We start from the raw sequence: 26,601 nt of genomic DNA, 5'->3' as shown, positions 1-26,601 counted from the left end.
TTTTTACAATATAGACATGTTTATTATATTATATTAACTATGACATGTTTATTTTTTTCCTTTAAGTGAATAATCAAGTCGAAGAAGAGTTACTTTGATTAGTTTTACCTATTTGAACTCGATACATGGAATTACTGTGGGTACTTGTGTAACTTCCTTCTACTATTCAGTGATATGTTTTTGTGGTTTTTCTCTATACTCGTACAAAAGCTTGCTCATTTCTACTGCTGTGGATATTGTAGGGCATACATATTCAAGCCTCTTTATTTATTCTTTATTGTTCTATTGTTGATGATACGTGGATTATTTTCAATTTTCTTTTGTTACAGTTTTGCTGTGAATATGCTTTTAAGAAATCCTTATTGATATATAATTTATATCACTTAAAGTTCACTCATTTAAAATGTACACACAGTTTAATGTTTTTTATTGTACTTAAAAATTGTGTAATAGCACCAAAATCTAATTTTAGAACATTTCATCATGCCAAAAAGAAATGCTATACTTATTAATAGTCACTCCCCTCCCCCACCTCACATTCTCCCTCAGTCCCTGGCAACCACGAATCTACTTTTTTCTCTATAGGTTTGCCTATTTTGGACATTTTATGTAAATGAGATCATATAAAATGTGACCTTTTGTGTCTGGCTTTCTTCATTTACACAATGTTTTTGAGGTTCATCCTTGTGTGTGTCAGTACTTCATTCTTTTTTGTTGCCAAATAGTATTCCGTTGTATGGGTAGACCACATGTTGTTTATCCTTTCATCAGTTGATGGACATTTGGGTTGTTTCCACTATTCGTGTATTTTTTTTTTTACATCAGTTTTCATAAGTTTCATATGTAGAAATTGCTGGGTTATATAGTAATCTATGTATGATATTTTGAGTTACTGCTAATTGTTTCCCAGAGTGGCAATATCATTTTATGTCCTCACTGGCAATGTATGAGAGTTTCAGTTTTTCTACATCCTCACCAACACTTGTTACTTCATGTCTTCTTGATAATAGTCGTCTTAATGGTGTGAACTGATACCTCATTATGGATTTGATTTGCATTTCCCTAATAACTAATGATGCTGAGTATCTTTCCATGTACTTATTGGCTATCCATATACCTTCTTTGGAGAATGAAGGTATTTTCAATCTTTTTCTCCCATTTTAAAACTTGAGTATTTGCCTTTTTACTGTTGAATTGAGAGAGTTCTTCCCCCCCCACTGTTTTATTAAGGAATAATTGATATTCATCACTGTATATTAAGAAATAATTGATACACATCACTGTATACGTTAAGACATATAGCCCAATGATGGTTTGATTTACATATACCGCTGACCTTTGAACAGTGGGGCACCAATCCCCATGAAGAAGAGAGCCCAAGTATAACTTTTGACTTTCCCCAAACGTAACTACTAATAGCCTGCTGTTGACTGGAAGCCTTACTGATAACTTAAACAGTAGATTGACATGTATTTTGCATATTACATGTATTACATATTGTATTCTTAAGTAAAGTACTAGAGAAAAGAAAATATTATTAAAATCATAAGAGAAAATACATTTACAGTACTGTACTGTATTTATTGAAAAAATCCACATATAAGTGGGCCACTGCACCAGTGCAGTTCAAACCCATGTTGTCAATTTTCTTTGGGGGGTTGGGTGATAATCTACCAGGAGGGGGGCACAGTAGCACTGATGAAGATAAATCAACTGTACTGACAGTCTGGTGAAGTGTGGGTAAAAATGACAAGTAAAGTATGCTCTGGATTAATACAATAGAGATCCAAGAGGGAGAAAATAACTCAAAAATATTCCTAATTGATAAAAAGCATGGAGTGCCTGGTTGGCTCAGTGGGTTAAGCATGTGACTCTTGACTTTGCCTCAGGTCATGATCTCATGGTTCCTGAGACTGAGCCCCACATTGGGTTCTGCACTGACAGCATGAAGCCTGCTTGGAATTCACTCTTCCTTTCCCTCTGTCCCTTCCTGCTCATGATCTCTCTCTCTCTCTCTCTCTCTCAGAATAAACAAACTTTAAAAAAAAAGTTAATACCAAGAGTCATTCTTTCTTACATATCACCTATCAGATTTATCACTGAGTCATATGTACTGTACCTTCAAATATATTTTAAATCTGTTTGCTTGTCTCCATCTATAGAGCCCTACCCTAATCCTAGCTGTTATTTCAACACTACATATCTCTTGTTGTCTGCTTTTGCATACTTCTAATCCATTCTCCATGTGGTGGAAAGACCTTTTAGAAACATAAATTGAGTCATGCCATTTTTTCCATTAAAAACCTTTCAATGTTTTTTTGTTGCCCTTTTACAAAAATCTCAAAAGAGTGAGGAACTGGCTGACATGTTCACTGAAGAATATGTGTATTCAGAAAGTTAGTATAGAAATAATATAGAAATGTAAAAATGAGTATGCCAAGTAAAAAGTGAGTGAAATAAAAATTCAGCTTCATTTCTGATGTCAACCAGTTATATAGCCCATCTCACCTTTTTTAGAAGGACTAAAAAATTTAGGGTCTGTTCAGTTCTAAAATTTTAAGGAATTATGTTTTGTCTTTTAAAAAAATTTAATTTTAATTCCAGGATAGTTAACATACAATATTATATTAGTTTCAGGTGTACAATGTAGTGATTCAGCAACTCAACATTTTTCAGTGCTCATCATAAGTGTACTCTTTAGTCCCCATCACCTATTTCACCCATCTCTTCTCCCACCTCCCCTTCTAGTAACCATCAGTTTTTTCTCTATATCTGAGTCAATATTTTGGTTTGTGTCTTTTTTTATTTCTTAATTTCCCCATATGAGTGAAATGATATGGTATTTGTCTTTCTCTGATTGACTTATTCACTTAGCATTTTAACCTCTAGATTCATCCATGTTGTTGCAAATCACAAGATTTCGTTCTTTTTTATGGATGGGTAATATTCCAGTGTGTGTGTGTGTGTGTATCTCACATCTTTTTTTAATTAAAAAAATTTTTTTATTTGAGAGAGAGACAGAGTGAGCAGGGGAGAGGGGCAGAGGGAGAGAGAGAAAGAATCTCAAATAGGCTGTACCATCAATGCAAAGCCCAACGTAGGGCTCAATCCCACAACCCGGGATCATGACCTGAGCCAAACTCAAGAGTTAGATGCTCAAATGACTGAGTCACCCAGGTGACTAATATCACATCTTTTTTTATCCATCCATCTACTGATGGACACTTGGGCTGCTTCCATAATTTGGCTGTTGTAAATATTGCTACAATAAACATAATAGTGCATATATCTTTTTGAACTAGTGTTTTTGTATTCTTTGGGTAAATATCCAGTAGTGAAATTACTGGATTATGTAGTAGTTCTATTTCTAATTTTTTGAGGAACCTCTATCCTGTTTTCCACAGTGAATACACCAGTATACATTCTTATTAATGGTGCATGAGGATTCCTTTTTCTCCACATTCATGCCAACAACTTGTTGTTTCTTGTGTTTTTTATTTTAGCCATTCTGACAGGTGTGAGGTGATATTTCATTGTGGTTTTGATTTGCATTTCCCTGATGATGAGTAATATTGAGAATCTTTTCATGTGTCTATTGGCCATCTGTATGTCTTCTTTGGAGAAATGCCTGGGCTTTTAAAAATTAGATTATCTGGGGTTTTTTTTGTTTGTTTGTTTTTACTGTTGAGTTGTTTAAGTTCTTGATATTTTTGGATACTAACCCTTTATCAGGTATGTCATTTGCATATAAGGTATGTCAGGATGTTTCTCCCCTTCAGTAGGTTGTCTTTTACTTGTTAATTGTTTCCTTTACTGTGCAGAGCTTTTTATTTTGATGTAGTCCTAATAGTTTATTTTTACTTTTGTTCCACTAGCCTGAGGACACATATCTAGAAAAATGTTGCTACAGCTGATATCCAAGAAATTACTGTGTGTGCTCTCTTTTAGGATTTTTGTAGTTTCAGGTCTCACATTTAGGTCTTTAATCCATTTGGAGTTTATTTTTGTGTATGATGTGAGAATGTGGTTGTTTCTTTCCTTCTTTCTTTCTTTCTTTCTTTCTTTCTTTCTTTCTTTCTTTCTTTCTTTCTTTCTTTCTTTCTTTTCTTTTTATGTAGCTGTCCAGTTTTCACAACACCAGTTGTTGAAAAGACTGTCTTTTTCCCATTGGCTATTCTTTCCTCCTTTTTCAAAGATTAATTGATCATATAATCATGAGTTTATTTCTGGGCTCTCTATTCTGTTTCATTGATCTATGTGTCTCTTTTTGTGCCAGTACCATACTATTTTGATGATTACAGATTTGTAGTATCTCTTGATATCTGGAATTGTAATACCTCCAGTTTTATTCTTCAAGATTTTTTCACCATTCAGGGTCTTTTGAGGTTCCATACAAATTCTAGGAATTTTTTGTTCTACTTCTGTGAGAGATGCTGTTGATATTTTGATAGAGATTGTATTAAATCTGTAGATTGCTTTGGGTAGTATGGACATTTTAGCAATATTTGTTCTTTCAATCCATGAGCATTGAATACCATTCTAATTGTGTCATCTGCAGTTTCTTTAACCAGTGTTTTATAGTTTTCACAGTCTATTTTGTCTTTTTTGTTTCTAAAAATATGTCAATATTTCTGAATAATAATAGCTTTAGTTTGCATACAGTTATGTAGTTTAAAAAGTGTTTGTACATAAATTATCCTGTATAATGCCCTTACCTTCTCCCTACCTTTGCTTTTTTCAGATTAAGACTGAGAATAACTGAGTTTCCCAAGATTTTGTTTTCATTGTTCCACTTTGCTTATTCCAAAAAAATGCCATGCAGTATGTTCAGGATAGGGTAATATATCCTCTTAAAAAATATCCTATAATTAGTTGAACTTGGGAAATAAAAACAACTTAGAGATACCAACTTGCTAATTAAGATAAATGTTGAAGAATTTTGCTTTGTATAATCTAGTTTGAATAATTCTGTGAATAGTTTAGTGAACATAAATGAAAATGCTTGGTTATATTTATTTTTACTCCTAGAATATGTAAATAATATAACTTAAAATATACCAATGGTCTGAATAATAATTCTGAAAATACTTCTAATCCAATTAACAAATTAAAATTTCTTATCATTACTTTTTTGTAGTATGGCATGTCTGGCAGTCTGCATGAAAGGAAGTGGAAATCTACAGGGAATAACATTGAGAAAACTCAGTAATAAATTGCCATCATGCACATATAATGTTCTGCTATGTTTCTAATAACCTCTAAGCCATAATTTTCTAATGGAATGAAATAACTCTGTCAGAGGCAAAAATCAATACTTTCAAAGTACACACTAATGTTCTGTGAAATTAGAAATTGACCTTTTTTCCTTTTAAAGAATAAATACAAGCGGGTTTAGATATTTGGAGTATATATAACATTTGAAATACAAATATCTTGACTATCTCTGCTGAAAAATAAATTTTAAATGTTATATATGTGTTGTTATAAGTCTTTTTCCTTACTGATAATAGATTATAGATAAAAACTTGATTCTACAAAATATGACTACTAATCATATTTTTAATGTTACTCAAATTACAACTAGAACAGACATGATATATTAAAACTAAACACTTTATTTATCAATTAAAAAACACTATTCTCTTTCACTGTTCTTAAAATTCCTGATGTTATTAAGTTGCAGTGAGTATGCATATGAAATCTATTGTCTGATAAGATTTTTTTTCCCAACAAGGAACAAATTGTTGACTATAAATCAAGCTGCTGTACTAGCTCTAGGAAGTAGCCATGAACATACTTAGCTTTTAAGGTATTTTGTGTAGATTCTTCTTGAGATTGTTGGGTAAATTCACCCAGCTAACATTGTTAAACTCCTGCTATGTTCGAGGCATTTGGCATTTGTTGTTTCAGCTGGGGATGTTTGAAAGGAAAGGTGGATATTCCACATAAAATAGCACATGAGTTTCTAACTAGTTCCCTGAATCTATCTGCAGATTGACTTGAATTGGTGCATAGTCAAGATATTTGCTACTTTGAAGGGCACCAGGGTAGCTCAGTGAAGCAACTGACTCTTGATTTCAGGTCAGATCATGATCTCACTGTCATGAGATCCAGTCCCGCTTTGGCTCTGCACTGGGTATGGAGCCTGCTTAAGATTCTCTCTCCTTCTTTCTCTGCCCCTCCCTCGCTTGGGTTCTCTCTCTCTCTCTCTCTCTCTCTCTCTTTCTCTCAAAAAAGAAAAAGATATTTGCAACTTTGAGGTTTCTATTATTATATATCTTCTATATTTGCAGCTATGGAAGCAGTATAATATATAATTAAGGTCATGGGCTCTGAAGTCCACATGGGTTCAAATCCTAGCACCACCAGTTTCTAGTAATGTGATCTTGGGCAAAGAACTAAGATTTCTGGGACATGATTTTTTTGTTGGTAAGATGGAGATTTGAAATTCCCACTGGTCTCATGAGAAGATAAAATGAGATGTTGCATAACAAGCACTATTCCCAGTGGGAAATAAAGCACAGGTCTCAGAAGGTTTTTGCCTACATTTTCTTATCTTTCTCTACTCCTAGGTGATGTTAGCTTGGATAAAATGGAAGGAAATATGTTTTCCCTCAGATAATGGAGGTAGTGTGTGAGATCTGCCTTTACTTTTAGAAACATTAGGCTTGGCTGATCTCATGAAGTGAACAGAAGTTAAGGGAAGGGTAGAAGACATGTATTGCAGAGTTAGGAATGTGCAACCCAGAGAAGGAACTTAATCGTTACTCATGATTCAGCATGTGAATCAGTGAGGAGGAATCTTTAGCGAAGCACCATAAGGGCAGCCTGACATTTCCCCTAGTTTGTTTCTTACCTGGTTTACCCTATGCCTTTATTTAAGATGCTCTACACTTTCATTCTACTTTGCTGTTATTGTTATTGTTTTGTTTTGTTTTTTGCTTACCACCGAATGCTTACACATTAGCTGGAGTAATTTGGAGTTTTACAATTGTGAAATTTAGGTTCCCTTAATCAGGATTCTTATGTAAATAGATCTAATTGGAATGAGATTTTCTTTGCGAAATGGCAACTGTGTACAATGGTGCTTCTGTGTTCCTTTATGCTATTGGCAGTGACTATCAGAGAAAGATGTTCTGTATAGATAGCATGAAATGATTACTTCACATGAAGCTTAAGAAAAAGTGTGTCACTGTAGAATATTTGGTCACTTAACCACTTAGAATGGTTATAATAGAAATGACATATAGTTTAAAAATTAACAGATATTTCTAAGTACCTCAACTAGGCCACAGCAGGAAGGAGATAGTGAGATACAGATCAGTGAACGAGGTCAACCCAACAGTGCTCACAAAGTACTTTGTAAAAAACCATGATGGGGGGGGAGGGGCACCTGGGTGGCTCAGTCAGTTAAGCATCTGACTTTGGCTCAGGTCATGATCTCACGGTTAATGGGTTAGAGCCCCACATCAGGCTCTGTGCTGACAGCCAGCTCGGAGCCTGGAGCCTGTTTCAGATTCTGTATCTCCCTCTCTCTCTGACCCTCCCCTGCTCACTTTGTCTCTCTCTCTCTCTCTCTCAGAAAAAAATAAAACATTAAAAAACATCTTTTAAAAACATGATGGTATACATCCAAATGTATTATCCAGATTTTCACATATCTCTTCAACAAGACTTAGGGCTCCTTGTAGGCAGTTATGTAATCTTAATTGAATTTGGATTTCCAATATTCAGTGCATGTGTGCTCAATGAAGGAATGAATGAATGTGTAGATTTAGGTCAATTTGTCACTACAAGGCTATATTGAAAGTTTATGCCTGTCATGTGGTAATTATATCACTAATGAGTGGAATCTTAGCTAATGATCTACATTGCTCACTTGGAGAGCCCTGGTATTACTTACAACTTCCATGAAACAACATTAGTTCTCTATTGAGGAATAATGCCAGGATTTAATGCACGGCTATCCAAGTGACTCCTCCCTGGACAAGAATCCAGACTTTTCATGACTTACTACTTTATTTTTTTTTATTAAAATTTTTTTAATGTTTTATTTATTTTTGAGAGAGAGATAGAGACAGCATGAGCAGGGGAGGGTCAGAGAGAGAGGGAGACAGAATCCGAAGGCAGCCTCCAGATCCTGAGCTAGCTGTCAGCACAGAGCCCGACGCGGGGCTCAAACCCACGAACCGCGAGATCATGACCTGAGCAGTAGTCGCACACTTAACCAACTGAGCCACTCAGGCACCCCAATGAATTACTACTTTAAAATATTTTTTAAATTTTGATTAAAGTGAAACATATACAGAGTTTTAAAACTAAGTAATTCTAAATACTTGTGGTAAAGTAAATTATTTTAAGAAATAATTTTAATTTACTCCCACCAACCACAATAGATTCTCTCTTTACTGGAACCCACACTATGGGTCATTTTTAATTCTAAACCCCATGATCAGATTTGGCCATGTAACTTGCTTTGGCCAATAAGATGTGAGTGAAAGTGGTATGTGCCACTTCTAAGCAGGGACTTTAAGAGCCATATTGTGGTTTTGCCATCATTCTTTTCCTTCTGCTACAAAATTGGCATGTCTCAACGAGGGTCTTTTATTTCAGCCTTGACCTTGTAATGAAGGCAAAAAGAAGAGACACCCATGGTAAACATGAGTGGGAAGTAACCCCATTCATCTTCTTGTCAACCACTCAGATTTCTGGGTCATTTGTTACCAAAGAACAATTTAGCTAACTGATAATACAATGGCTTATAATTTTTTTTCTAAATAACTGATGAAAGTTTAGTACACTAAAACCAGGTATTTATCACTTTTATATTGCATATGCCATTTCTGAATAATACAAAGTAGAGGCAAATAATGACACTTCATAGAAACGTTGATTCCCCACTCCCTTCCCTAAGATCCAGCCTCCCTCAAATATTCCCTCCCACCCCCTACAGAACTCTGTCCTGAATAAAACACTTACATACATCATAAATAGTAAATTATTTTAAAAAAAATAGCAAGAATTGTTTCTTTCCTTCTTGTAAAAAAGAACATGGCAGCAAAGGCAGGCAGCCAGGAACTGGCTGGGGATGTCTCATACAGACAGTTACTTGGGGGATGGGCAGGATGGAGACGGGGGAGAGCGCTCCACAATCCGCCTGAGGTGCCAGGTCTCCTCTTCCCCTGGCAGGATCAGGAGGATCCGATGGGGAACCACAACTCTTAGAGACAGAACAGAGGGATTACACGGCTCCCACTTCCGCATTCTCTGTATGAGAAGAGGCAGGGCACGTGGCACAGCAATGACCTCATCTAGGCCAGAATCTGCTGGCTCCCTGATAGTCTCATAGATAGTCTGACAATGGCTTATAATTAAAATGACCATGTAATTTATTGTCAAACCTGGACATTTTTTTGAGATTTAAAGGAAGTTTTATGACCAAACTATGTAGACTGGTACTGCCCACCAGGGGCTGTATGGTCTGGAAGACAGTGATGCAAATGATCCTACTGGACTTTTCTTTGTCTCCTTTGTTCGAGCCACTTTGTTGGAGCCTGGAATGCATGAATTTCTCTTTGTTGACTGACTCTCTTGTTTGCTGAAGCATATCCTTCAAAAGAGTGCATAAGACATTCATTTAAAAAACCCTTTTGTGTCAAAACTGTCTCTATTTTATCTTCACACTTGATTGATATTTTGGCTTGGAACAGAAATTTAGGTAGGAAAAATATTTTTCCTTAGACTTTGAAGCATCACTCCACTGTGTTTCAGCATTTGGTATTGTTATTGTGAGATTTTGTGCCATTCTCGTTTTCATTCTTTTGTATTGACAGGCTTTCTCTCTCTAGAAGCGTTTAGGATCTCCTCATTATCTCTGGCATTCTGAAATTTTCAAACAATGCATATTCTTTCATTGCTTTGGTCACTTGGTTGACTCTTTCAAACTGGAGACTCTTGTTTTTCAGTTCTGGGGAAATGTATTTCTTCTTTAACCTATTCCTCCCTGCTCTTTCATTTTAGTATTCCTGTCATTCATTGGCCACCATAGATCAATTCTATAGGATTTTTTTTGTTACCATTCTTTTTCTATTTTTCTGACTCTATTTTTTTGCTCTACTTTCTCAATCATGTCTTCTATTTTAACTTTCAGCCATTTGATTGATTTCTTTATTTTGGATGTTTTATGATGATTAGTTTCTAAGAGCTCTTTCTTATCCTCTGATCATTGTGTAGCAATATCTTTTTTTTTTTTGTCTCACTGAGGATATTATTTATAACTTCTATGAAATTTTTTCTGTATTTGCTTTGTTTCTGTCTCTTCTATGTTCCTTTCAACTCTTGGTCTTTATCTTTCTTTCATGTTGGAGGCAAGTTGAGCAGGAAAGGGTTAACCTAGGAGGTGTGCATTACCCAGCCAATCTCAAAGAAAGGCCTGTCTTCAAGACGGTTCTTGGTTGGCTCCAGGAAGATAAATTATGAGCCCTTGGAATATAAGATTGATTTCATATGCCTGATAAGATTGATTTTGTATGTTTGAGGCCTTGGGCCACACTATACCAGTGCAATCCAATAGTTTATGCTAACAGTGTGATTTATGATGAATTCCTATTTTGCTCTGGAGGAAGGAGGCTGAAATCTGAGTAGCTGAGGTCAGTCATACATGTAGTACTTGTCTACATGACTGACCTCAAATGAAACCCTGGACACCAAAGCGTCAGGTGAGCTTCCCTGGTTGGCAACACTTTACATGTGTCACATATCATTGCTGGGAGGATTATATGCATTATTTAAAAAAAATTTTTTTAAATGTTTATTTAGTTTTGAGAGACAGAGACAGCACAGGGAGGAGTAAAGAGAAGGAGACAAAGAATTCGAAATAGGCTCAGCACTGACAGCAGAGAGCCCAATGTGGGGCTTGAACTCATGAACTGTGAGACCATGACCTGAGCCGAGGTCAGTCACTCAACCAGCTGAGCCACCCAGATGCCCCAGATTAAGTGAATTCTTATATGACTCCCCTGAAAGGGGAAACCTGGAAGGTTGGCTTTTCTTGGACTTTACCCAATATACATGCTCCTTTTACTGATTCTAATATGTATCCTTTTATTGTAATAAAACATAACCAGGAGTATAACAGCTTTACTTGTCCTGTGAGTTATTCTAGTGAATGACTGAGCCTGAGTAGTTTTGGCGAACTCCATCGTGAACGTGATTCTTAATTAACTCTTCATAATTTTACATAAGCAACTAAAATGCACAGTGAAGACCAGGCTTGTTCATTTCATTATAGGACAATGTTTTTCAAAGTATTGTTTAAGGACAATGAGGTCTCAGAGAAACTTGCCAGGAGTTCACAAGGTCAAAAGTTATTTCATATTAATACCAGGTCTCAATTGTCTTTTCACTGGTGGTGCAAAACACTGATGGATAAAGTCACTGAAACCTTTGCCATGAACAAAGGAAATGGCACCAAGCTATACCAGTATTCTTTACCACCACATGCTGTTGTAAAAATATGCTGGGACCTTAGTGAAACAGTTAAACTTATAGATTAAGTACACATCTTGTAATATTTTGTGTGAGAAAATAGCAAGTATGCCTAATACACTTCTGCCAAAGACTGTAGCACAATGGCTGTTTGTAGGAAAAGCATTAGTACAGTTGTTTCAGGTGAGAATTGAAGTCACCATTTTTCCCCCCATAGAAACCATTTTTACTTGAAAAAAAATGACTGACAAACTATGGTTGGTCAGACTTGGGTATTTGGCAGACAGTTTTTGAAAACAAAGTGAGCCTGTCACTTAAGGAGAACAACTGACAATATTTATTGCCAATGATAAAATTAAGGCTTTCAAGAAAAATCAGAAATTTGGAAGAAATGTATTGGCCACTGGGAACTTGACAGCTTACCAATAGTTACAGAATCTTCTGATGAGATCAGTGGTAATATCAACAAATGTGATTTCTTTTGATATCATATAATGAAATGTGTCAACATTTGGAAAATCTGTATAACTCAGTGAGTAAAGACTTTTGAAATAATAGAAGCATGGTATTACCAAATCATGCATGGTTAAAGATATTTTCAAAGTGCATAACAGACCAATGGACTTCAATGAAATGGAGTACAAAAAGTTTAGGGATGTGATTTCAGATTCTGCCTTGCAATTAAAGAAACTATAGCTTTTAGAGATGTGGTATAGGGGCGCCTGGGTGGCTGTTTGGGTTAAGTGTCCAACTTCTGCTTAGGTCATGATCTTACAGCTCATGGGTTCGAGCCCCACATCTGGCTCTGTGGTGACAGCTACCTCAGGGCCTGGAGCCTGTCTTCAGATTTTGTGTCTCCCTCTCTCTCTGAACCTCCCCTGCTCATGCTGTCCTCTCTCAAAGATAAATAAAACATTTAAAAAAAGTTTAAAGTTGTGGTATAATCCCAATCTATAATTATCTGAAGAGGGCTATTAAAATTATTTTACATTTTCAAGCTGTATATTAGTGTGAGGCTGCATTTTCTTCGTCTACTTCAACCAGAACAATATGTTGCAACAAATTAAATGCAAAGCAGATATGAGAACCCAGATGTATTTTATTATGACAGACATTAAAGAGGTTACCAAAAATACCACTCTCCCACTAAATCTTTTTTGTTTTGTGTAATTGGTTATTTTCCACAAAAATATGTTATTTATGTTATGTAGGAGGTTTGTATTGTTATTTTGAAATGAATTAATGAATATTTTTAAAAATTCCTAATTTCATTTCTAAAGTGGTAAAATTTGATAGCTATAATTTTCAAAACAAGAGCTCTTTAGAGACTTCAATAATTTTTAGAAGTATAATGAGGTTCTGAGACCAAAAACTTTGAGAGCTGCTACTATAGGACCTAAGGGAAGGAGCTGATCTTTTCATTGGGATGCCCCCAAATGTTATTATTTGTAGGTACATTTTTCTGAAATTGTTCATTTTCTTCTAGGAAAGAATCCCTCACTTCCATGACTTTGGGCTATATGGTGGCATTTTGGGAGTAAGTCACAAGAAAGTGTTTACAAACTCTTTAGTTCACTATGGAGACTTTGAGCTTTTCCTAGTTTTCATCCTGTGACATATTCCTCTCTTCCATTCTCCTTGATGGCCATGGCTGTGAGGCCTTCCTGACCTTTATGTCTCCCGAAAGTAGTCACTGCCCTCCTGTTAGGTTGGGAGAGGGATGCTAAGTAGATGCAGCTGCTCACTCTTTGTTAGTATTCCATGACCCCCACCACCCTGTTCTGTTATAGCAATCCCCACTGTCCTGTCTACTTCATTCTTCTAAAACATTGCGCTTTCTTGGACTCTGTTGATTACTTCCACGGTATCTTATGAGGCTGAATAATGGCTTCCTCAAAAAATATACATGTCCTGGGGCACCTGGGTGACTCAATCGGTTGAGCAACCAACTCTTGATTTCGGCTGAGGTCATGATCTCCCAGTTCATGGGTTCGAGCCTTGCATCAGGCTCTGTGCTCCTTCTCTGCCTCCCCTCAAAATAAATAAATAAACCTTAAAATAAAGAAAACGCCCATGTCCTAATCTCTGGAAACTGTGAGTGTTCCTTTATTTGGCAAAGACTTTGCAGGTGTGATTGAGTTAGAGCCCTTGAAATGGGATATTATCCTGGATTCCCAAATGGGCCCTAGTTTCAATCACAAGTACCCTTATGAGAGGGAGGCAGAGGGAGATTTTTATAGACAGAAGAAGGAAAGGAAATGTGACCACAGGCAGAGATTAGTGATGCAGTCATGCAGTCAAAAGCCGAAGAATGCTAATGGCCACCAGAAGCTGGAGGAGGCATGGGACAGCTTTTCCTTCAGAGCCTACAGAGGCCCTACTGACATCTTGATTTCTGCCCAGTGAGACTGCTTTTAGATTTCTAGCCTCTAGGACTGTGAGGAAACAAGTTTCTTCTGTTTTAGCTCACTAAATTTTTGGTAATTTGTTATAGCAGCTTCAGGAGACTAATACAAGGCATAAGGTTTTTTCGTACCTCCGTGTCATCTTAGTGGGGTGTTGAAGGGTAGGCTAGGTAAATGCATGTGATCTGTATACATCAGGAATAACCAGAAGCTTCTCAGTGTGTTTCTAACTGCTGTGAAGATGAGGCAAGGAGCGGAGAGTGGACATTTTGCCAGAATAGAAACTTTCCTGATGCCTTTGGAGTGACTCACATGTCTCTGTGGGAGGGGTGGGGGGTGCTAGATTTCAGTCCCTTCATTTTTGGATTTGCAAGAAAGGAAGCATGCCCAAATGGCTGTCACTTATCTGGAATTTTTAGAAGTAGCCAACATAAAGCCTGAATTCATGATCCAGTCCTAGGGGTCAGGAGTAGAAAGGATGAGTTATGGTGCACATGTTACATTACTGTTGGGTGTGGAACTTTTACAACTATCCATCTGAGCCCTGTAATTGCTTCTACGTTACTGTCTTTGTGAGCCTTCATGAAGTCTAAATAAAGGAAGAGGGATTGCTGCTTCCCCACCCCCTTTCGCATGTTTGATGCTAATGATGCTTCCCACTTATGTTGTCTGCATATGAGCCAAAGAATACAGAGAGCTTAGAGGGAGCATGGGTTAGAGCTGGAGCGGCACAATGTGAGCATCCCAGGGGCAGCAGAGACGAAATGATGGAAGGTGTGTCTTCCTTTCACAGTTAACAGATACTTAGGTAACCTCACAAAGAGTAAAACTCAGTACTAGAGCCCATTTTGAAGGAAAGGATAACCTTAACCCTGTCCCTGCTCTTCCAAGAGTGATCATGATAGACAAGAAATTATCATGCATTAGTAAAGTATGTTCCTGAAGGAGTGATTTCCAAATTTCTTGAATTCCTAGAAATAATAAGAATTAAGGCAAAAAGTTTAACATCTAAAGTTTGCAACATTAAAATCTATAAAAGCTAACTATTATTCAGATTTTCTTGATACATTATTAAAGAAATAAATCTCAGAATTTATAACAAAATTGGGACTCAGATACTGTGTGCAAATTTGATTTTTCTTTTCTTTGTGATATATGTATAGGCCCTTAAAAATAATAATGGATATGGGATGAAACATAAAACCTAAATTGACAGGGTAAGCCAAACAAATAAAATTGTATTAGAAGCAAGAAGACGACCATTTTAGGCAGGATGCCCACTGGGCTGTAATTAGGTCTAATGCTGGTGTTTCTGGTACTTCATATGCTGCTGGTGGCTAGTGAAGGTTTAAAAGACAATCAGAAACATATTCTACAGTAATAAATTTTACTTTTGCTGCACAGAGACATGAATATACAAATTACTGACCACTAATTCAAAAAAACCACTTCTCCCCAAACAAACGACTCCCCTTAACCAATACATTCCAGTTTCTTGCCAACACTGAAAGAATTCCCTAATATCAGAACCGTATTTCTCAAAAATTTACTGAATGGTGGATAAGCTGATTATTGCTCATGATAAAAGTGGGAAAGAAAGGTTTGGAAGATACAGGGTGTGGTGAATCATAGGTGAAAAATTTTGTGAGTAATAATGAGAGCTTAAGTTAACAGATAGCTAGAGTACTAAATCTTATCCTTAGAGAATTCACAATTCCTTTCTTTCACTGCCTGCCTTGTTTCAGAAAGATCTTTAAGTTTACAGATATTTACCACTGTGCATGTGCTCACACGCATGTATGTGTATGTGGGAGGGGGTGGTAGAGAAAGCAAGATAATACAATTTTGAAGAAAAAAACAGTCAAAAGCAACACAGAGGCATGGATATTAAAATGGAGCAAGATATAACCGTAATTTTTAAAAATGCCAACGACAAAGACCCACAAAGTATCTCAAGTTTGTGTCTCATGTTTTAGAAGCTATTCAAAAAAGCAATATATGGAGTCAGCGGTATGTAAGATATAACGTATTTTTGCCTCTGGAGGTACAGAAGTATCACTGAGGCTGGAGACAGGCAGGTGTTTCCTGGAGCCTTAATGGAGATGACATGGTGTGATATAATGAATGATGTTTTCAACAGAATTCTCCTGTGGCGTCACGATACATCTCTGAGGGTTGTTGATTGTCTAGGCTTCAGTGTAGGTCAGGGCTGTCACACCAGCAGCAATTCACCAAAACCATTGCTACCAGAGACTGTTACACTACAAACCATGTACACAAGCCATGTATACAGCTGGTGGGAAGAACCAGAAGTTGCTTCTGCAGCAAAAGTGTTCTGGAAAGGAACCAGTAGAGCCTTTGTGGACCTTTGTGTTTCTTCAGTGCTTGAGAGGCAATAGATGACTAATTGTATTTTATTATACAGAAAAGGAGGTGACTTTCTGCATAAAAGCAAGAAAATGGAAAAGACTGAGGCTCATTATCTACCTGTAAGCAGCCTATCACCTACTGTCTTTATTAGTCATATAATCCCAGATGTAGACCTAGAATAGTTCTTTTTCCTCTAGATGAGTGGGTAAATTATACAACTACAGGCTCAATGAGTATGGATACAATACAAATACTCCTAAGACAGTTCTCCATGGGATCTACCCAGAGCCACCCACATTGCACAACTCCGGAGGGTACCATTTAAATGGGATTTTATGTGACTGGCCTAGGGTGCCTAGAATGGTGCTACCAAGAAGCTCCAGGAAGACCTTTTGCCACAGAACTGATGTGACGGTTGGAGTTTTTCCCCATTTCAAGCAGGGGAGAGTGCACACTGATGTTGGAAGAGGGATGATGGTGCTCACCCAAGTAAGCTGAGTCGTTTTTGTCAAGAAAATGGACAGAACTTCCATGAGTAGGTAGTGGAGATACAACAGGAACAGAGAGCAGGAGCAGGCCCAGCTGCTACAGGCTCTATTGGACTGGGGGTTGTTAAATCTTCCCATAAATATAATTTTCAAAAAGTTAAAAGCATAACTCATACAAATCTAAATAGCTATCAATAATTTTACTCAGCTCCTTAGTTAAGTAAAGGAGTAAAGGAACCAGTAAGATGGAAAGCTGATGGCAAGAGAATTTTGAGAAACTGAACATTTACAGGAAAATTAGTAAGAGACTGTTAGAACGAGGTTGTTAAGTTAGCTTGGAAACTGGTTAATGACCTAACATGCAAATAAACTGTAACATAGGGGGGTGTTTTTCCTACAAGATAGAAATCATTTGGATAAAATTTCTTAACATTCCTTTTATAGAATCAATTGGGTGCACTTCTGACTCTTATCAAGAGATACTAGGTATCCTAATCACAGTAGAGCTAGAGCTCATTTAGCATTAGGATGCTGTTGGGTTTTTAATATTAGTTTTTTTTTAATTTTATGCTGAATGTATACACAAAGTATTCAAGGTAGGAGAGAGATTTTAAAAGTGTGTCAGCTCCTCATGCCCCAGATCTCCTCTCTGGGCAATGTGATAAAAGGCCAAATAATCCTACTTGAGTGGCTGGACACTTCATAGGTGAGAGATGAGGAAAATTATTTTTCTCTGCTTCTAATGGGGAAGGAGGCAGCTGTTCTCCTCCCTTCCTGTCTCCTTGGAAACATAATGGGCCTGAATCCTCACTCCAACCCTTTGGTTTATAAATAAAATCCCTCCAGGAGCCAGAATGCCCTGCGTGTCTTGGCTTTTACCACCAAGAGATGTCTGCAAGTTCTGGGGCTCATTCCTCCTTGAAATGTAAATACCTAGGGAGATAAAACTCCAGGCTGGGCTGTAACCATTTGGGGGTCTTTTTGGATCAGAGCAATTAGCTCCATCATTAGGGAAACAAACAGTTGCAGATCTAATCCTTATGGTATGTGAAACATGTATCTAGGAGAGAGGAAAGCAAATATTTTTTCCTAAGGTTTTTCTGTCTTTATATTGTATGCTTTACTATGTCTCAGGAAGCTAAGACTTCTTGCAGGAACAAATCCTGTAGGGCCGTGCTTCTTCAAATGTGGTCTCTACACCAGCAGCGTCAGCATCACTGGGAAATTTTTAGAAATGCAAGCTTTCAGGCATTATATTACACCAGACTTACTGAATTAGAAACTCTGAGGTGGGGCCAGCAAGCTATTTAATGAGCCCCCCCAGGTGATTCTAATACAGGCTACACTTTGAGAACCGCTGCTGTGTGCCAGGGCTCATGAGCTATTCCTAATATTCCTCTTCATTCCCTACCACCGTCTCTTTCCCGCCTACCCTGCACTGGCAATTCTGTATCAGTGAACAAATTCTGTATCTGTATCTGCTGCCATGATAAGTCTACCCTCATTATAGTGGGTTTAGTAGTAACCCGAGGAGTAAATTTATACATTTTAGTAGAAGGAGAAGGTTATGAGATTACTGTTTCCGAAGGGGCTTAAAAATTAGATGAACAAGCACCTAGTTTGAACAGTTTAACTATGGACACCTGAACAGCGGTGGGCTGGCCTAAAAGACTGTGAACACTTTTAGTTTCCTCAAGGCAAACGATGTCTGGGAGGCTAAATGATAAAACCGTTTCCTGACTGAAGAGTAACTGAGGAGACCAGTCCTTGTAGTTCAACCGTGCAGAAAGCACACTCAGTCTGCTCTATTTTAGATTGCATCAGTACATTTAGGAAACAGTAATGACTACTTTTAAATGCTTCATTGATGTTTGTGTGCTTTTAATTGGTTGGAATTCTGATGTCCTCAATCACTCTAGATACTAGAATTTTTAAATTCTAGTTCAGTGGTGCCTGCCAGTTGACTTCTCGTACCTTCATGGGCGGGAGGGCATCAGAATTCCCTTTATCTGCAAATCATGTATTCTTTTACACAAAAGGGGGCTCAGTCTGAATATTGAGAACTCTCTGATAGGAGAGAAACCACTTCTTTGCTCAGGCAGTCTTCCCTTCTGGAAAATTAGTTAATGACATAAGAATATATAAAATTCCATCTCTAAAGTCCCCAGATGATCTCTTGAAATTCCCATGCAGCTTTATGAATCTAAACAAACAGAACATGTGGGATCAATTACAAACATTTCCAAAATTCTTGTTATATTTCCATGAATATAAATTTGATTTGTTTGGCTTTGGGACAAAGATCATAAGAAGTAATCCACAACAGAGAAGAGACACATAGTAAGGAAAATATAATTACCAGCATGTGTATTTCTGCGCAGCACCATTGATGTTGACCCAAGAGCAAATGTGACATAAGAAAAATGTGATAAGGGGGGAAAGAGACCTAAATTTAGATGATGCAGTGTCACTTCAGATCAAAGAGGGAATAATCCAGTATAAATGCCAACACTCACGCCATACACGCTTCAGAAATAGACCATATTTCCTTGTTTCTGGTGATGCGTGAGTATCACCCACTTCCATAAGTGGGATTGTGTTTATGGATGGCTGAACCGCTCCTTGCAGTACTACACTCTTAGCTGCTTCTGAGGTTGGTTGGAAAGGAGCAGGCATTACTTTAAAAATTGCCCACCTTTATCCAGGTGTCTGCAGCCATTTTGTTGAAGCTTTCAAAGATGTTCCAAACATGAATATCCCAATCTGTGCAAACTACGCGAACCCTTTTTTCCCCTTTCTTTTGAGGGCTTGCTCTTGGGAGGAAGAACGGCTGGAACTTCCCTACAAAGGGAACTTCTCTATGTGATGACTCAGTCAGTTGTCATTTCTCCTTCTACTCACTTTTCTGGTGTCTGTTTTTCCTTGATTTTGAGACTGCTCAACACACCAAATCATGGAAAGTCACTTTAGCTCTTCAGTTTAAGGGGGCTTTGTGGGTTGGTTTGATGGGCCCGTAGACAGTCTTCACCAAATTCTTTGAGTAGGGAGAGGTGGTCTGGCCATACCTTCTTCAAGTCAATTAAAAACATTTTTGTGTAATATGACCCTTCTAGGTTATGCTGACTGTGGTCTGATGCTTTACCTAAATGCAAACCCATCCACACTGTCTCCAAAAGGAAAAGCATAACAAAGGTTGGCAGCCCTTTAGATCAGGCACTAGTAACACTGTGACGTGATGCTCCCTTCACTCCCTCCAGCCTCACCCACATCTGTTCCAAGGGCTCTGGTGTTCTTCCGTGAAGATTTTCCTTTTTCATCAAGCCTGGAATCCTTTTTCATTTGATGATGTTGGTACTCACACTGTGTGTGTGTGTGTGTGTGTGTGTGTGTGTGTGTGTGTGTTTTCTTTCCACGATTTTGGCTGAGGATTCAGATGCAACCTTTCTAGCACTCCTTTGCTTTTTGGACCCAAAACAGAACATAAGATTTTTTGTTGTAATGGTTTAAAAACTAATCACCATGAGAGGAAAATAAACAGGATAATAACACAAGCAAACTCCAAGAAGTGAAAAGTGGTTTGGAAATCTGTCAAAGTTTTGACAGATTTGACAAAGACGTTTAGGTCTTTATCATCTTCCATTTTTCTTGTTGACTACCTTGAAGACTACTTCCGTAGCGGCCACCGTATGTCCTCATATCTTATGAGCTAAGGACATCAAAAACAAGTCCTGATACAGCAAAGGAATGAAAGACGTTGGCTACTGAATACATTTTACTAAAAACATGCTCAGCCACAGGGTGGAGGAGACACAGATTTGGTTATACAATTGATTTCTAAAAATTAACTTAAGTCTCCATAGTGGGATTTCTTAATTAAAGCGGAGCTTAGAAAATAGAAAGCAAATTCCATTTCATTATTGAAACAGAGCAGAATGTAACCTTGCCTTGCAGCTAAAAATAAAGGGCTGAGGTGATTCCTGAGGGTGTCTTTGTAGAATCAGTACCATCATAACTGAGATTTACAAATACCACATTCTGTACCACTCTGAGAAAACCAGGGTGATCATCTTTGTCTGCTGCATTGTCCTTTTGACTTGTGTAATTTATGTACTTGTGCGCTGTAACTATTCATTCTTCCTTTCCACCTAGCACAGTTTCAATGACTTCTGGAAATATGTTCCTCTCTGATTGCCTGGCATTCGGTGATATGTCCCAAACCTAATATTGTGCTCTTCCTTAGGAAAGAAACTAATGCTAACGATAAAGTTAACTACAGCACAGTAAACCATCCACATTTTATGCTTCTAAGTTTTTATTCTTGGCAGTAGAAATATGCTTGGTAGTTAATTTTACATCAGGCTGCAACCCAAGAGTTTGTGTCTGACAGCTTTAAATAGAGAAAATGAGTATTTTTAAAACAACCCAGCAACTATTGGTATGAATCAAGTAATTTTGGGCTACAAATGGATAGTGAGTAAAATCTACTCTATTCTGCAATTTTGTTGCAACTACCTGCTCCTGACATGAAAGGAAAAGGGGGCATTAAATTTAGAACACACACTTTTTTCACTGCGAGGATGCCTTTGAGACCTTGTCCTTCCCTGCACTGAAGCAGGTGAGAGAAGAATTCTTGCACTGAGCTTCTCTTTGGCTACCTGAGCACCAGGCTGCACAGGATGGTGAAGCAGAAGGAAGGAGGAAAGACCCGAACTTGACTTCCTGTCTTAGGCCTAATACTAGAACCTACCTCACAGGGTATCGTTAAGATTAAATGAGAAATGCATGTAAAATTCTTAGCACAGAGCTGGCACATCCCACTCAGCAAATGTTCTACCCATCATTATTATTGGCTGTGTCCTCGGGCAATTTGCATAAACTTTCTGAGTCTCAGTTTCCTCATCCACAAGATTCAGAATGTAGGAATCCTTACTTTATTGTTGTTGGGTTGTGAAGATAAGGGTATACATGGAGGGTCCAGAGTCAGTCCTCACTATCTGCTGGTTCCCTCTCCTGAAGAGTTCCAAAGAGTGTAGCTTTTCTTTTCTTTTTTTTAATGTTTTATTTATTTCTAGGAGAGAGAGAGAGAGAGAGACAGCGTGAGCAGGGGAGGGTCAGAGAGAGAGGGAGTCACAGACTGAAACATGCTCCAGGCTCTGAGCTGGCAGTCAGCACAGAGCCCGATGCGGGGCTCGAACCCACGAACCGAGAGATCATGACCTAAGCGAAAGTCGGACGCTTAACTGACTAAGCCACCCAGGCGCCCCAAGAGTGTAGCTTTTCTATGCTGAAATGTTACCATGTAACTATTTCATTGGTAGGATGCCAGCAGGAAGTAACTTTGTTTCATTATTTATTTTTACTTTGTCCTTGAGCCTTTTCTGTCTTACGTCCCTTCTCCACTCCAGGAAGCTGTCTTGGGCAGATCTCAAAGAATTCTAGGCATTTTAAGGAGTTAAAGACAGTCTCAAGTTCAGATGTTACACAGTTCTGTCTTGTCTAAATCCAAACATCTGTCTTTTACCCAATTAAAAACTTTATCAGCTTGCTCCTGACCCAGGCTTTGAAACCCATATTGGGCAAGGGGAGCACAGTTTGCCTGTTGATCACCACCCCTCCTGGGTTTTTCACCTCTTCATCCCTATCCTTGAAGTTGTTTGCCCTCTTCCCACCCTCACCCTGGAAGAACCACAGAGGGAGCCAGGGGACTTGGGAGTATAAACTGACCAAGCTGGTGTTGGTGTCCCTGCATGGTGTTTGCCTAAATGTTCTTTCTTCCTCTCACAGGGCACTCTGGTGAGTTCTTAGGCAGCTTTACTGTGGGGAACATTCCATCTGCAGTTCCTTGGTGCAGGTGATGTTTGTCTCACTGATGCTTCCTGATTGCTCCCAAGTCCAGCCTCTGGTGGACTGCACCCTCCTTCTAGGGGAGCCAGTTCCCTATAGACCATGCTCTTGCCTGCCATTGGTGGATGGGTGCCTTCTCCACCAGGGCTCCCATCACCCTCCATCAGGGCCAGCTGATGTCTTCAGCAGACGGTGCTAAACCAACCTCTGTGACCTCCTACTCCTGGGGAAGATGATCAGTTTCTCCTAAGATTTCCCTCCCCCATGCTCTGCTGCAGATCTATGCTGGAGCCCATGAGGCCTCTTCACTTAGCACCAATGCCCTCTCTCCTTGCTCTCATCTTCTGTCATAGATACGTGAGGGTGGTCGTGGGTGGTTGATTGGTGGGTATAGAGCCAGTGTGGTGGTGAATTCAGTATAAATGGTCTAGCAGCTCAGCTTTGGTACATGAGTCTTAATACCCACTGTCTTTAACGTTGGGGCCTGAGCTGAGACTTGTAAGCAACAGGGATGATGCACTTAAAATAGGGTTACACAGAACAAACAACAGCAACAACAAGAAGAGAAAAAGACTTGTAAATATAGAGAAAAAACTAGTGGTTGCCAGAAGGCAGGAAGGTGGGGGATGGACAAAATAGATGAAGGGGATTAAGAGGTACTAATTTCCAGTTATGAAATAAATAAGTAACAAGGATGAAAAGTATAGCATAGGGAACAGAGTAATAGTATCATAATAACTTCTTATGGTGACAGATGGTAGCTACATTTATTGTGGTGAGCATTGAATAATGTATATAATTGTCAAATAATTATGTTGTATACTAATATTATGTGTCAACTATATTTTAATTAAAAATTTTAAAAATGAAAAAGAACAAGCTCAATTTTGTCCCATTTATTTTGAGAGGGAATAAAAGCCCCATCCACGGATTAAAATTTACACATTAAGACATAATAAATAAGAAAGTGATTATTCAAGTTGCAAAAGCACACATCTTTAAATGTTTTTTTTTTTTATTTATTTTTAGGAGAGAGAGAGAGAGACAGCGTGAGCAGGGGAGGGTCAGAGAGAGAGGGAGTCACAGACCGAAACAGGCTCCAGGCTCTGAGCTGGCAGTCAGCACAGAGCCCGACGCGGGGCCCGAACCCACGAACCGCGAGATCATGACCTAAGCGAAAGTCGGACGCTTAACCGACTAAGCCACCCAGGCGCCCTAAAAGCACACATCTTAAATTCTTTAAGTTATAAGTGCTAGTTCTTAATTAAGAGTTTTTTAAAATATCACTAATTATTTCACAGAGCTAGAGAAATAACTAAATTAAAAAAAATTTTTTTGAGGATCCATGCCTAAGGAGATCAATAAGAAACTTAAAATTTTCTGGAGTAGAAGGGACATACAAGTCAGTAAGGATATAATGCAATTCTTTTAAAAGGCTCATATTTTTGAGAAGAACCCTATATATCTTATATAGGTAGATTGGTATAATTTTTCTCCCAGGCATCATAAGTGGGTAAGAAAATTCCCACTGAACTCTGCGAACTTACCTTGTCTTACCTTACCACGCAACCTACCATTCATCCACTGTCCATGACATCATCACCCTTTCAAAGTTCCTGCCATGACATTTACTACTTTCTGATTTATCTGCCTATCCCTACCCACAATAAACTATAAGTTTTTGTTTGGTAGAGTTTTGCCAAGGCCTAGAATAGTGATTGACTCATTAGGAGTTCAATGAGTATTTGTTAGATGAACAAATAGAGTTAACTCTTGTCCTCATCAGACTTTCATTCATTTATCTTCAAACCTTTATTGAGTTATTACCATGTATTTGGAATTGTGCTACATGCTGAAATTTCAAGATGAATAAGTCACAATCCCTGCATGGAAGGAGATAAACACTAAAACAATGATGACAATATGTTGGGTTCAAGATGAATAAGTCACAATCCCTGCATGGAAGGAGATAAACACTAAAACAATGATGACAGTATGTTGGGATATGTGATTTTGGGGAAGTCATTTTGCCTCTCTGGGCTTTAGTTTTCTCTGGTATAAAATAAAAGTGTCAAACCAGATGATCATCATAGCTTTTCTCATCTTCTGAAATATGTGTTGTGTTCACAATATGTGCACATAAGTATTTCACATTCATTATTTCTCCACTGGAGGCAATGAGTCCTGGGAACCAGGAATAGGCTGGTTGTTGGTCTGTGATTAGTAAACAGTGTGGGCCCTAAGGGTGTGGCATTGTCATATTGTACACATTTCAGAAAAAACAGTCTCTAGTTTTGATCCAGATGTAATCCAATCCAGGTGTAAGCCAAATGGAAGCAACCTCCATGATAAGTGCAATATGATAATAAATTCAAATAAGTATAGGAAAAGAAACTGAAGTTTCTTAAAAAAACATGTTTTAAAGTAAACTCTAACAATGTGTGGGGCTTACACTCACAAACCCGAGATGAAGAGTCGTTGCGTGCTCCACCGACTGAACCAGCCAGGAACCCTGAAACCAAAGTTTATTCAGCAACATTTAAGTGGCAATTCTTGTTTGTGTTTTAAGTATACAAGAAATACATAATCCAGTCAACATAGAAAGTATAGAACAAAAAGCAAAAGAAGACTGGTTTTTCTTTCGACTTTTGAATAGCATTTAAAATGGATGAAGTGGCATATTTGTTTTCTATGCTACAAAACAATATTACAAGAAGCTTAATGGCTTAAATCAACACACATCTATTACCTCTTGGTTTCTGTGGGTCAGCAGCCCAGGCGTGGCTTAGCAGGGCTCTGGCTCGGTCTCTCACAAGATGTGCAATCAAGATGTGAACTGAGATGGTGGGTAAACACCAACACACAACTGGTTCAGGCTTTCATGGAGCTGAAACCCTAGTGAGGATAAATACATGATGTGCTATCAGGGGAGGGGGGACAGAGACCTGTCCCTCCAGGGAGGATGCTGGTGGCTCTGGATGCTCACATAGAGTACAGGGCCACAGAGGACATGAAGGACATCTGAGGTGGAACTTGTCCTCTCTACATCTGTTTCTCCCCCTCTCCTCCTCTCCCTCCTTCCCCTCTGTCTCTCCTGAGCCTCCTCTCTTCACTTCCTCCCCCTCTTCCTTCCTCCTCCTTTTGCAAAAGGCCTTCTTCACTACCATCTCCTATTTCCTGTCCCAAGTTGAGAGTTTGCTGTGTAGCCTTCCAGATGTTTTTTCTGCGTACATAAATGTGCATGTGAAAATATGTAGGATTCTTTTGGGGGCTTTATATTGTATACATTTTCTGATTTTTGCTTTTTTCCTCACATAAAACATATTTGGGGAATCCGCATAGGTAAATAGTTCCGTCTCATTCTTGCTATCTATTGTATTATACTCACAAAGTAGTTGTATAGCTCATCACTTTCCTAGTAAGGGATACTTAGGTTGTTTGCTATTGTTCACTTTTACAAACAGTGTTTCAGTGATCTTCATATATATATCTTGTGCCTATTCCTGAAGAATGGATACCTTGAAGTGACACTGCATTTGAAGTGTTCAAATGGTAGGCACCTTTAATATTTTAGAAGATACTGTCTTATGACGCTCCAAAGAGGCTACAGTAATTTGCATCTCCAGTACTGGATATAACAGTACCCATTTGCTCACACTCCTGCTGATACTAAATATTATCTATCTTTTAAATTGGGGATTAAAAATTCAATCTTATTTTTGTTCTAATTTATGTTTGAATTATGTCAGATTCTTCTGATACCTAGCAAAGCTAAACATCTTTCCATATATTTATTGGCTATCTATATACTTATATAGATAAGTCACTGAATTCTTTCTTTTATCATTTTTTCTTTTTCTTTTGGGCTGGTTATGTTTTTCTTACTGAATTTTAGAAACTCTTAGTATCTATCCTATTGCTATAAATTCTTTGCATATTATATATGTTGGAAGTATTTCCTTCCAATTTGTAGTTTATTTTGAATTTCAAAAATATTACTTGCTACT

Source organism: Crocuta crocuta, unplaced genomic scaffold (assembly GCF_008692635.1).
Source record: "Crocuta crocuta isolate KB4526 unplaced genomic scaffold, BGI_CrCroc_1.0 scaffold131, whole genome shotgun sequence".
Classification (NCBI taxonomy): Eukaryota; Metazoa; Chordata; class Mammalia; order Carnivora; family Hyaenidae; genus Crocuta; species Crocuta crocuta.
This window is presented reverse-complemented; position numbering follows the sequence as displayed.